Below are 14958 nucleotides of genomic sequence, written 5' to 3'. Positions count from 1 at the left end.
TTCACCTTTGGAGACCTCATTCATATTTTCATGTAATTCCAATTCAATTATTAAAGTTTCTAATCATTAACATATAATAAGATCAAATTGAAATACTCCGTAGTATTTTATATATTCAGTTATGTTGTGCAATGACATATCTTGAATAGTTTTTCAAGGGCAACAATAGAAGAACTAAGCAATATAGTGGAGTACGATAATACAATTATACCCAAATTTTTACGGGGAACGATGGAACTAAAATACGCTAGGGAATTTTCGGCCCTGAGACTCACGATGTAAGGAAGATCTGCCATTGATCGTATATCCTCGAATTCTGGTTTTGATCACAAATTAATACTACCTCCGTTTCTGAAAGTTATTTACGCTTTCCGTTTTAGTCTGTTCTTGAAAATTCTTTACACTCTACTTTATTCCATTTTTACTTTCATTTAGCCCGCCATAACTTATCCACTCACAATACTTTAATATCAATTTTCATCCATTCACATTGTTGGACAATTAATAGCCACTCATTTTTCATTTGTTACCCCATTGTCAAATGTTCACCAAAATTCCTTATTACTGTGCAAATAGTAAACGTAAAGATCATTTAAGAACGGAGCTAGTATATCATACTAGATTTTTATTGTTTAATGAGCATAAATACAATTGGATTATTGATGCCCATAATTGACGAGGTACTAAAATGATATATTTATACTTAACTTGATCAAAATTCATCAGCAATTTCTGAATTAAAATTTCTGACCTCAAATTTTCTATAACATATTCAAATTAGTTGTTATTGGTTTACGTAACTTAAGTTTAACTATTAAAGGTCTTATAAATGAGAAAAGACTATCTATGAAGTTTGGAGAAGAATACTATGTAGTTTTAATTGTTTGAAGGGGTTCGGGAAAGATGAATTATTATTATTATTATTATTATTATTATTATTATTATTATTATTATTTTTAAATGGATAAATTATTTTTTACCACCTAAAAAAATTAAAACTTATTTTTTACCACCTGAAAAATGGAAAAGTAGATGAAAATATTATGTGGGGGGCCATAATAACGGTAATATTTCTAATGTGTTATTTTCTTACATGATTTCATGTATTAAACTCTCTTCTCTTACCCCGCTTCCTTATCTTCCAAGAATTCACATAATTTTTCACCACCATTAATTCACAAATTTGACATAATTTAATGGAAGTAAAGAGAGAAGGGTGAAAGAGTTAAAGAAAATCACATATGAAATGTAAAAAGTTAGAGGAAAATTGAATTAGGTAGTCACATATAAATGATTCATCTATTTTTTCGTTTTCAGGTGGTAAAAGACAAGCTTTTTTTGTAGGTGGTAAAATACAAGGTTTAGTTTTTTAGGTGATAAAAAACAATTTTTCGATTATTATAGGTGGTAAAAAATCATTTGTCCTTTTTAAATCGAGTGCTTAATTTTATTTAATTTTTGCATTTTATTGATTTTTTAGTAAATAACGTTTGGTATAAAAATGAGAACGAGGTCCCAAAAGGTGAAAAAAAATGTCTGAGTCCTGAAAGGTGAAAAAACCAAAAGGTTAGACCTAACCTTTGGCTTAACTTATTATTTGAGTGATGGTATGGTTAACGGCGGTTTAAACCATGGTTAAGTGCCCAGAAAATGAAAATGAGGTCCTAAAAGGTGAAAAAAAAAGTCGAAGTCCTAAAAGGTGAAAAAACCAAAATATTGGACCCCAACCTTTAGCTTAACTCAAAAGAAGTAGAAGAAAATGATGGAAGTGCTGAGGAGAAGAAAGAAATTGCGAAAAACTAAGGAGGAAAGAGAAAGAAATGATGAATTATAAAGAATTTTTTTAATAATAAATTAATATTACAACAATAAAAATGTCACTTAGGACATATCACCGCCTACAACAAATTTATGGTCTATTAGGCTCATTAAAAGTAGTTAGTTCGTAATGGTGGGATTATTAAAAAAAGGTCATATGTGGGCTTAATAAAAGAAATTCGGCCAAAGGTTAGATTAATTTTATCAAATTTTCCTTTTTTTTTGATAAAAAGGGCATTCAATATCTACAAAGGGAACCTGACTTAAACAAATACGTAACAAATGAATCAAACAAATGTTATGTTCATCATAACTATGATCCTCGAGTAGATCTTGCAATGTGGCGCATCTCCCACACATATCTCTGGAATACACATCTTTCTCGGAGAGACAATCTAATGATTTGTTGTTGTAGCCATGAGGATGATTTTTATCTAATCCATCTAAACGTATTCGAAAAATTGATACCCGTTGCGATACCACACAAAATTTATACCAACGAACTTATTAATTTTACGGTAGTCCTTAGATATACGATCATGGACATTAGAAAACAAAAAGAAAAGTTTCTCGCAAAGAGAGGAGAACAATCCTTGTCTTTCAAGGGAGAAACATTCCTCGCACAAGGAGGAAGGATTATTGTAGACCTTAAAAACAAAACAAAATAAGAAAAATACACACAAAATTAAAATTTAGGGCTTTCCACCTGTATCGACCGATGGGAGCCCCTTCAAAATTCGTTGATGGTTGGGAGATTCTAGGAGAGAGAGAGAGAGAGAGAGAGAGAGAGAGAGAGAGGGGGGAGATTCTAGGAGCGAAACATTTCAGGATATCGTTCGTTCAAAAAACTAGCTTTTATTAAAAGTGTAGTTCTGAGCTTTTAGCTCAACCATTGAAGAAGAAAATAATTAATCAATTCTGCAACAGGTGTATCTCAATAGAGTTACAAGTTTGTATCAACAATTAATTATTAAAAATGACTAGCTTTTGAGCCCGTTCAAAGTACGGGGCGATGTTATAGTGGTTGTTTAGTTGTCTTTTGAAATTAAATTAGTGAGGACTTGTGAATTTTTGGTAATATATGAATTAAACATAGGCGTAATTTGAAGGTTAAAAAAATATAAAAATTATATGTTGAATTAATATTGAATATTTTTGGTGGAGTGGAAAAGGCTAATGTGTATATTGGACTAATGGTAACTTGATGCTGAATAAGGAAGATGAATTCAAAATATGATTTATGCACCCAGGTGCACAATGTCCATTGTGCACCCTGTTTTTAAATGAACATATAGTTCAAATACAAAGAACATGTTTGAAGGAAATAATGCTCTTGGGCCAAGTATGCATTCAATGCTAAGTATAATAAATGCGGTTCAGTATTAATTAATTATACAAGTTAATAATTCAGTGAGATCAAGTGAACTGTATGCCTAGCTAGAGGCCGCTTTAGTTCAAGTGGAATTAATAATATTAAATCCACATCTTACTCTTGACTGAACCCGTAGGATCACACAAATAGTACGTGAACAGATCAAGTATTTAAGTATGAAGAATCGCTAAGATTATCATTTGTTGAGAATGTTAGTTCATTAGAGGAAGGTTATCATTTGACTTTTGGTACTGATGAGGAAAAGTTGGATATAACGGAGACTTTGGAGGATGAAGAATCGCTAATGGTTGTAGAATCGTTGGTTGAGAAACCATTGGTTGCGAAACTTTGGTTGAAGATTTCAGTGACAAGTTTATTCACGAGGGTGGAATTGTAGGTAAAAGCATTAATGTTGAGCCTCTATCTCCTCCCGCCTATGTCCCGTTCTCGCGGAAGCTTGATCTTGTTCCTTCATACCCCATGTTAAGTCTAACGTGCTTTATCAATAGGTCTCCATTCCATGATACATTTGACCTTACCGACCTTGATGCTCATTCTAAATCGTTTACATTGCCCGAGGAGCAATTAGAGGGAAGTTGTAAATATTCTCCTTTTTCTTCTACTTCTGATTCTTTTTCTTTTAGTTTTATTGTTTCTGCTTATTTATCTAATACCCTATTTGCGAGGATGAATGTGGTTTTACTCAAGCCATACATAGTGCTCAATGACATGTTTGCAGGGGTATTTGATAAATTACTCAAGGCGTTGGATTCTTCTTATTAATAATTGGAGTAGGGTCGAGCGGGACCTTAAAACGAGCGCTTATCGGAGGCAACCCGGTTTCAAATTTTCCCTCATTTTATTTTTTTCAATTTTAATTCATTTTTTCGATTTTAATTTAGTATTTATTTTCATTTTGTTAATTTATTGAAGAAAATTTTTTTTAAAAAAAAAATAGAAACAACAAAAGCACATAAATATTTTCCTTTGAGTTCACTTGAATTCATAATTTATTTTATTTTTAGATTAGTTTTCGTTAATCGTATTTATTTATTCATTTATTTTGCGTTTAATTTTACTAACAACTTTTTTTTCCTTTGAGTTCGCTTGAATTCATAATTTTATTTCATTTCTAGATTAATTTTTCTTTAATCGTATTTATTTATTAAGTTTTGTGTGTTTAATTTTTACTAACGATTCTAATTTTTTAGTTTAGTGGTGCTTGATTTTTTTTTAGGATGTGTAGGTGCACGATCAAGTTAATTCCAAGAATTTTGATGCATTGACAAGCCTTGCAGCTCGCTCCAACACATGCGCAAGCCAACACTTGCCCAGTGGGTTAGCTGGTCGCTGCTGAGTTTGTCCGCGCATAAACCAGCGCCCAGCCAACTACCTCGCTAGCCGTTCTCCCCTCGCAACTGCATCTTCTGCCTTGTCCTCTGGCGAACCAGCGCCCTCGCTGGATTTCCCGCCCAACCCTATTCAAAAAAAAAAAAAGAATACAAAAAAATTTCCAGCCACGACAGCACCCCACCGCCTCTCCCTCCTTCGAATTCCTCCCTTCTCCATCCACCACCATCGGACCACCCAACCATCCATCCGACCATTGCACCTCGGTGGTTGGCGCACCACCTGCACCACGCCCAGCCAACACCAGCCCGCCATTCTCCCAAACCCACGAGAACCGCCAGCACCAACCATCACCGTCAGCTCGCCACCCCCCTCCCTCCTCGCTTTCTCCCTCACCCACGCCACCGCAGCCCCCCTTTGCACTTCCCTCTCCATCACATTTGCCGTCTGCCACAAACAGACAACTGCTTGTCGGCGAACCACCTGCACCACCGGAGGTCGGCGCACCAACCTCCCAACGCACCACCTTCCCCTCCTCCTATACCTCTCACCTCTTACATCTTCCCCATGATTTTGTTCATAAATTTAAAACCCTAACTTTTGAAATCAATTTGGGGATTTTTTGTTTTTTGTGGGAATTGGTAAATTGTGTAGTGGTGCTCGTTTGCGGAATTCATGTGAGTTCGTAACCAAATTCTGGTCTTTGTGGTGTACAAATGGTATTAAAATTTCAATTTTTCTAAAGTTTATTCACTTGACTCATATTTTGAAAAGGAAATTGGAATTTTTATATCAATATTGGTTGTTGAATTTGAATGGTTGTCATTGTTGGCGAATATTATCTGAGTTGCGTGTTGAGATTTGTTAACGTTTCTTGATTGTTGAGTTCAAATTGTTAGCATTGGAAGATTATTGATTATTGCTCGAACTATTTGTTGGGATTGATCGTTGAATCTTGAAGTATGCACCGTCTTGGTTGATTGGAGTATTTTAAATCGTGGTTGTTGCATCATGAAAGCACATAAACCAACTAGCTCTCACCCAAAATCCACCACATCCATGGAGATTGGGTCTTTGTCGCCTACTTGAAGCTTCTGGCCACACCGCTTCTACTGTCGACAGTCCTACTGAGTCTTACTCGGCCGACGAGGCTCATCACGAGTGAGCACTTTCCATCTCTCTCCCTTGTTTGAGTTATTTTGTTGCTAGGGCACTGTGTTTGGATTAGCTTGGGGGAGAGATATCTATCTTTATTGCTTTCTAGTATAATTTTATCGCTTTTTTTAGGTGTTGTACGCTTTGTACCATCCATTAGGGGTGGGAGTTTACGTGCAACGAAAAAAATGTACTGCTTTCATAGTGTTATTGTTCAAATTAGTTGCATTCTCTCTTGCATTCATATTTCTTTATACCCTGCATTATGCAATTGACTTTCAAACTATGTTCGGGCTTTATTTGACTCTCTTGAGCTTCTTTTGAACTTAGTTATGATTCTGAAATTCAGTAGGTCATGTTATACATTGATAACTGCTTGGCATTTTGTGAACCAATTGAATGGTATGCGGTAAGATGTTGGTCTCGTGTCAAGAATAGCTAGCCAATTATCTTGTAGGTCACCTTACTATGTGTTTGTGTGATTGATGTGACTTGTTATCGTATGATTTTGGCTTGAGATTCATTAGTAGTTTAGTTGCAACTCACGCATGCCGCGTATGACAGAGGCCATTCTCTTAGGAAGCCTTCAGACGAATTTAGAAACATCAGTTCCTGTCTTTCATACCCATGTTGTAGCCTTGTCCGTTTATTCTTTTAACTCCACAAAATTGAGCCCTATTAGCCCCGTTGGTTAATTGTCCCGAGTCTAGCTTGGGGGAGCTTCCGTGTTCGTAATGGTTTCATTGATGTTTTTTGATTGGCACACTAAGCCAATAGTTCGTGGTTCGAGGCTATGTTTGGATTTGTGGTTCGGAAATGGTGTATATTATTGTTGGAACCCAAGCTTGTAATAGTTAGCATTAGTATTTATTTTTGTACTTTCGTTTACATCAATTTATTTCATCTCAAATTTGAAAAAAAGTTAAAAAAAAAATTTAAAAAAAAAAAAGAAAAAAAGTAGGAAAAAAAAGAAAAAAAAGAGAGAAAAATCAAGTAAAAATCAAAAATACGTTTTCGGTTTGTATATAGTTTGAAGGCAAGGAAGGGGATTGAAGAAAGATCATTGACATTATATTATGTTTTTCCCCTTGGTTATAACTTGGTTGATTGTTCGGGTTTCATGGTTCGATGGAGTTGGATTTTTGGCATTATCACGTCGACGCATATAGTTCACCTTTGCTCCCCAAGTTGGACCTTACTCACACTTTTTCCCAAATTATACCCTGCCTTTTTTTTATTACCTAGCCCCATTACAAGCTTATTATAAAGATCGGCATGTTTGATCGGCATGTTTGTTTTGTGATTGAATGAAAATTGTTTTTTGCTATTGTCATCTTACCCCATGTTGCATCATATATTTATATTCTACAAGGTATGCGGCGACGACATGCTTGATTGAGAATAGTTTGTGGCTAAGCTTGGTTGTTTCAATTGTGGATCATGATGCTTTGTGGTTCTATTTGTATCCGAGCTAGAATTCTGTCTCAATAACTCTGTTTGATTGTTTGCTCGAGAGTTGGGTTGGTCTTACCATGGTTTTATGAAAGTTATGTGCGTCTTGTTTCTCTATCTTTGGTTAAGTGTTGCTTGGGGACAAGCAACAGTCTAGCTTGGGGGAATTTGATGAGTCATATTTGTATAGGGTATTTTAGGCACATTTAGATTGCATTATTAGGCATTTATATCATTTTAGTTGCATTTAGGGTCACATTTTCATAAGTTATAGTTTTCGTACTCTATTACGCCCCGTTTGTGTTTTCTTTAATATTTCAGGTGATTTCACGGTCATTTGGATGCTTTCAGAGTGTTATGAGTTGATTTGGATGATGAACGGATGAAATGTTGACTCGAGGATCATTACATGTCTCTAGGGATAATTTTGAGTCAACAACGAAGCTAAACGCTATTTTTCTAAGCATCAAAACGAACAAGCATTCCCTCTTTTGATGATATCTCAAGTTCACATGTCGGAATGAGACGATTTTGATTGGGCTAGAAAGTAGGCTTCAAGAGCTTTCCAACGAAAGGTCACACGTCCCTATAGGCATTGTAGAACAAGAGTTATGACATAAACAAAGTGGCTCGACTATCCGATTCGCCCGCAGCCCAAAACTATGGCCCGAATCTTCCCCTTGGGCGCGAAAACCAGCGACCCACCAGCGGGCCCGCTGGTTTCTCCGCCCAACTGAATTTCTTGCGGGCTTTTCGTTCGTTTTGGCGATCGTGGAATTAAATGATAACTTATGTAATTATTCTTATTTCCTATTTTGTTTAGAATTTAGGAAGCATTGAAATACCTCAAGGGAATTAATTTATTTTCCCTTATGCTTTTATTTTCCTAATGTTTTAATTCCCTTATAATTCCTAGAACTCTTTTTTTCTTTCACGTTAGTTTCTATTCTTCCCTTTTCCATTGTTGAACCCTAGATTTTCAATTTTCAATTCATCAATCTGGAGGTAATTCAAGAATTGTTTTTGCTTTAATTTATTATTATTGTTTTCGTTCCTTAAGTTTAATTTTTCCTTTGATTATGAAATTCATGCTTATTATTTCTATCATGTTTGTTAATTTAATTATGAGCGAGTAGTCATTTTCTAGGGCTAAGTAAGGGAAGCCATGTTTATACCATGATTGTTATGCATTAAAGTTTGCAAATTTCTAGATTATGCTTGAGTAATACCAATTGATTTGTTTTAATTATTGATTCATGTTATTGGCCATTTTCATGGATTGAATATCTAGCTAATAGGAATTAGAATCGAAAGATCGTATTTTTAGAGGCTTAGTACAATTGGCAATTCTGATTATGTTAGCGATCGTACTACATATGTTGAATTGAAAGTGTTAAGACCCGACCGTAGGATTAGCATGTACTTTAATTACTCGGCTTAGTTTATTCATTTCTGAATTAATTTGTGTTCTTGGATTGGTATAAGCATGGTGAACCGAACAGACACCCTAGACCTTTAATTCATCGATAAATTCTCATTTACATTATTGCTTTAGCTTCATTAGTTAATAATATTCAAAATCAACTTTTGTTTACTGAAATAGTTTATTTAATTGGGCAAAAACTAATAGAACTTGTCTCCCTGTGGGATCGACCCGTATTTTCTAAGTATCTGCTAACAACAGACGCCGTGCACTTGCGGTATCACTTTTTAACTCATCACCAACATGCAAGCCGAGTATTCTTTCACATAGTCGCGTATGGAGCCCTTGTGACGGATCTCCTGCAGCTTCATTCTTGCAACAAACTCGGTGTTCTCGGGGCAGAATTGATCTTTGAGTTCCTTCTTGAACTCTTCCCAAGTTTCTATCTTGACCTTCCCACCTTCGATGTCGGCGTGCTTTGTGCGCCACCATAGCTTCGCATCATCCTACAAGTGCATGGTCGCATTATCAACCTCTAGATCGTTGCTCAGCTGACAAATTCTAAAGTAATGTTCCATGTCTAAGAGGAAGTTATCAACTTCCTTCGAGTCTCTAGCGCCATTGTAGTCTCGAGGCTTTGGAAGTTTGATTTTAATTGCACCACCTCCGCCCGAGTCAGTCCTTGCGGCGCGCATCAGAGTCGCGCACTTATCTTGCGCATCTTCTGCTTGCTTCTGAAAAAATTGAGTTGTTCCTGAAGTGCTTCTTTCTCTTGCATGAGCTCATCGACCGCACTCTCGCGTCTTTCTATCTCTTTGGCTTGACCAATCACAACTTCCTCGAGTCGGGTCCAGCTCTCTGACTTGCCTTCTAGCCAGGCTAGTCTTTCTTTGATTGATTCCATCTCAGTTTACTTCCTTGGGTCTTTCGGGGCCTAGGTTTGAGCCTTGTCTCTGATACCAACTGTCACGATCCGAATGTTTTGACACCGGAACCGTGCGGCGCACTCTTGCCTATTGCCGTCATGGAGGCGAGCCTTGTGCGGTATGAGTTTCTTGTGACTCGTAGGGGCACGAGTAAGCGTCTGATTATGAAAGGGTGCTCTTGCCTATTGGCGACGAGAGCAAGGGACCAGGGTCAACCGGGGCGCTTGTGTGCGCACAGCAGGCACAAGCAGGACCGGCGACGAGAATTTATCTGTTTGTGGAACTTTGGAATGCTTTAGAGAAAGTTATGGCACAATATCTATAGAGGCCTACAACAAAACACAAGCAATAAAGCGATGCCAAAAATTGGTGAGAAGTAGGAATTCATTCATACCCCTCATAGAGGTTTATTTTGAATTAGCTACAAACTACCAGTGAACACTGGATTGACAGTAACATAATAATTCTATATAGAGCCTAGAAAACTATTAGAAAGATCCTAGAAAGCACTAGATAAGAAAAATACAAGTAAAGGAAGGTTGGATTCTAATACTATGCGTGCGAGATTATAAAAAACCAGTCTTATATGCACGCTATGCGTGCGAGATTATATAAAACTAGTCTTATATGCACGTGATGCTTGCGAAAGTATATAAAAACAAAATATTGCGTTACTACATCTAATCACCTCAAAAAATAGGCAAGATTTTTTTTTTACATAGTTTATTGAGAATTATTATTGTTGAATTACTTCAAACAAATATTCAAAATTTGAGAATTACGCAGTATTATTGTTGAATTACTTTACCAATTATTAAAATTCAAGCATGGATATAACATAGGTCTATTGAACATTATTGGCCAAAGGTCTATTGAACATTATTGGTCAAAGTACTACTCCGTATTAGTTTTTGTTACGATTACACTCAGGGAAAAATATCTGAAACGGGTCAACTTTCAGGCCAATCCGTTTATAATGAAAATTTACATAATACTATGAACCATAAATATTTTACAAAACTTTATTGAACATTTCTGATGATGAAATATACGGGTAAATACTGGCAAACATAAAATCAGAGAAATTTATGCTACAAAGCGCCTACCTAAAATCTATATCGCACAATTTAATTATACAAACAACCATGACTACTTAAATTAGTCACTGACTTGCTGTGTCTTTCAGTATGTGCTAATTTCTGTAATATGTTTAAAGTCAACTAAATTGATGGTTAAAATTAGTCATTGTAAAGTTGTCCAATATAATTCTACCCGAACCGTCCGGTAACCAGATCCACTCCGTATGATTCTCAACCTTGAATTTAATCGGAGCTCACTTCCTCCACCACCACCACCTTTACTGTAATACCCCGAAATTTTAAATTCGATTTATTAAAATTAAAAATATTTATTAACTTGATTTCGTTTTAATTAAATTATGAATAATCGAATTTCGTTAATTTTAATCGTTTTTACGATTTATTTTAAACGATAAATTTATAAACTGAAATTATTTATTTTCGTTAACGATAATTTATTTATTTTTAAGGAATTATTTTAATTAAACATTTTATTACAAATTCGGAAATTTTGCCAAATATTGTGAATTTATTATTAAAAAAAAAAAAAAATGAAAATGTCAGCTTTATTTTCTTGCTCCCCACGCTCAAACCAGGAAGACAAAACTTCCTTCCTTCCCACATTTCAGTCCAAATGCAAATGCTTGGACCCCAAGCACAATTCCTAGCTTGTTCAACACAATTCTCATGTACAAAATTAGAATTTTTGGATGGAATTTCAACAACAAACCAAGCACAAATTTCAATTTCAATTTTCTGTGATTCAAACCCACCACCATCAATCACCGTCTGCCACCACCGCAGCCACCACCGTGCACCACCATTCCCTCAACCACCCCAACCACCGTCGCTCCCCAGAACCACCGCAAGCACCACCTCACCTCCCCTGCTCTCTTCGCACTCCCCTGCCCCCTCCCCTGTCTCTCCCCTTTCTTGCTCGCTGCGCCACCAGCACCACGCCACTCCACCACCCTAAAAACACCTCACCACCTCCCCAAACAAACCCCCGACCCCAATAACCCGACCAGCCGCCCTGTCGCCGCCCAGAACCACCCACGAAACCACCCCAATCTCCCCTGTTTTCGCCCCTGTTCGTGCTTCATTTCCTCGCTCCCTCGCCGTTCTGCCACCACCAGTCAATCACCACCATCGCCGCCTCACCTCTGGCGCCGTGCCACACCACCGAGCCACCCAACAACATTCCTCCTCTCCTCTCCTTCTCTTCGTGTTCTCCCCTCCCCCGTTCCGCACCCTGCTCCCAGAAAAACAAAACCAAATTTTGGTTTTCTTTGGTTTTACTCTCCTTTAAAAACCCACAATTAAATTGGGCCATCTTATTTGGGCTTTTGGGTAAGGAACTCTCTTATTATTTCAGATTTTCAGATTTTCGAATTTATTTAGTTCCATGTTTTAATAAATTTCTATGATGAAATTATTTACTAATAAATTGTTATTATTTTCAGGTTTAATTATCAAATATCGATTTTACTAAAATAAATTACTTAGCCTGAATTAACAAAAATGGAATTTTTAATATTATTTACATGGAAATCAATTATAAAATATATATGTACTTCGATTGAAAATTCGATTAATAATAACATTTTCGTTAAATTTCGAAAGTATAATTTTATTAAAAATTCGTTATTTATATTAAAAACTCGTTAATTATAAAATTCATTACTTATAAAATTTATGATTTATAAAATATTGATTTTATAACTATTTATCGATTTTAGTACTAATTCAATTATTTAATATTTTTAAAGAAATTGGACTCGGAGCTCAGGACAAACGAACCAACGAAAACCCTTAGCAAATTGCGGAAGTGAGGTAACGGCTATTGCTAGTACCCCCAATTCCCTTATAAATGTGATTATGAAATTACAACGTATGATTGATTTATTAAATGAATGTTTTGACATGTTTTATGAATTGCGGGAAATGAAATATGATTTTATTGAATAATTTATTATAATATGATTTGATGGAATTATTCCTTATTTTATGATTGATTATAAAATGCTATTATGATTGATTGAATTTCTTATAAAATGCTGTTTATAAGAAACCATGAAAGAAAGGATGTTTGATCATATGATCCAAAGGAAATATGTTACTTCAATCGAAGTAAAAAGACTAAAATGTAAAATTAAACGAAACATGATAAATGAAAGTGAAAGACCTAGTTCGTTTGGCAGTATATGTTCACAGGTTACGATTCTCGGTCATGCATGTACCCATGGGGCATCCGCCCATTGAGCCAAGGCTCTCATGTTCTCGGGCCAAGGCCCCATGTTTTATGGACAGCGGTCCATCGTGGAAGACGTTCCACCATGTCATACTTGCCACGACTAGCATGTGCACCCAAAAGTTATGAATGAATTAAATAAAGGACTTTATAAAATGTTTTACATTATTCTATTCTCCCTGTGTTATTGAATAAAATGAATTGAAATGAATTTACGTTGCTAGAATAGTTCGTTACTGAGTCTTCGGCTCACCGTTATTTTGTTTTCTGTTTTAGGTACCGCTGGGATCGAAGGGAACGAGTAGTGGCGAGGATTTCACTTTAATAATTCCCACCTAGTTTATGTTTTAAGTTTTAATAGTTTAATTAAAGACTTTTAGTAATTTATGTACCTTTATTTTTGGTAATATAAAAGATTATTATATTAATTTTTGGGATTTAATATCTTATGATTGATGGTTGCCTTGTAATTTCCGAAAAGGAAGTTACGGCAGGTAATGCCCCGACCAATTGGGTTAATTCCGCTGCTAATTATGCTTTAATTATGTAATTAGAGGTCGGGGTGTTACAGTTTGGTATCAAGAGCAAAGGTTCTGGACCATAAGTGCTAAACCTTACGGGTTTTCGCACGAATAGAATTCATTAGGCTTTAAGTAAAGAATTTTAAGGAACGAGTTAAAAAGAATGTTCTAAAATCTTGCTAAATTAAAATGAATATGAGTGTGAGTGTAGGAACGGGATCAAAGGGTTTATTTTATATTATTATTTCGCTTCAACCTGATAAGATATGTTATGCAGAATGTCGACCATCGATGCTATCAACGATGTTACCAACGGAGCTCGCAACGAGCATCATGTTCACGATGATAACGACATCACTCATGAAGAGTATGTCCATGTTAATGGCCACGAGGAAAGGATGGAACGATTGGAAAATGTGAGTTCAATGTTGGCCGAATTAGTCCATGATTCTCGGAAAAAGAAAGATGTTAGTGGAAACGAGAGCGCAACGATGTTCAAGAACTTTTCGTCACTCAACCCACCATCCTATGATGGCAAGCCTGATCCAGTTGAGTTCGAGGATTGGATAAGTCGCATTGATCAGTTGTTTGAAACCCTGCAGTGCCCTGAGAAATGGAGAGTTGATTTCGCAGTGTTCTACTTGTCGGGCCAAGCAGGATTATGGTGGAAAGTTAACAAGGAACGAAAGAATGGGCCTGGATTTGGTTGGAACGAACTACAGAAGTTAATGAGAGACAAGTTTTATCCACCATCCTTGAGGAAACAAAAAGAAGATGAATTTCTACACTTGCAACAAGGAACAATGAGCGTGTTGGAATACGCAAATAAGTTTATGGAGTTGTCAAGGTTTGCACCAGACTTGGTGTCGACAGAGCAGTCCAGGATGAACCGTTTCGAACGAGGCCTGCACCTTAAGTACCAGGATAGGTTGTCCACTCAGAGGTTTACTTCATACCAGGATATGGTTGATATTGTAGCTAATGTGGAGCGAGTGGTACTACTTCGAGAAGCGAAGAATGTTGGGTATAAAAGGAGAAATGATAACCAAAGCCAAGGAGGAGCAAAGAAGCCTAACCAAAGTTACCAGGGAAATCAAAGGAGGAATGATGGTAATCAAGGAAATAACAGGGGACAAGGATTTCAAGGAATGAACAATCGGTCGCAAGGATGTGCCAAATGTGGAAAAATGAGTCATGTTGAGAGTGAATGTCGTGTTGGCATGAATGCTTGCTATCGATGTGGAATCCATGATCATTACGTCAGAGATTGCCCAAATCAAGTGACGCCAACCATGAGAGGACCAGTTCCAACTAACAACGATCGTGGTCGTAACAACAACGCCTCAGGTTCAAACCGCAACCCACCTCGACCACCGCCAACTGGAAGAGTTTTTGTGATGAGACAAGATGAAGCAGATGAGGATGATAATGTTATCACCGGTACCTTTTCTATCCATTCGTTACCTGCCCATGTTCTTTTTGATTCTGGAGCTTCACATTCCTTTATTTCACCATTGTTTGCTAAATGTTTAAGTTTGAAACCATGTTGTGACTTTCATGCTATGAGTGTTTCCCTTCCTAGTGGAGAAATAGTGAAATGTAGAACCATGT

Source organism: Spinacia oleracea, chromosome 1 (genome assembly GCF_020520425.1).
Source record: "Spinacia oleracea cultivar Varoflay chromosome 1, BTI_SOV_V1, whole genome shotgun sequence".
Lineage (NCBI taxonomy): Eukaryota > Viridiplantae > Streptophyta > Magnoliopsida > Caryophyllales > Amaranthaceae > Spinacia > Spinacia oleracea.
Note: the sequence above shows the minus strand (reverse complement) of the source record.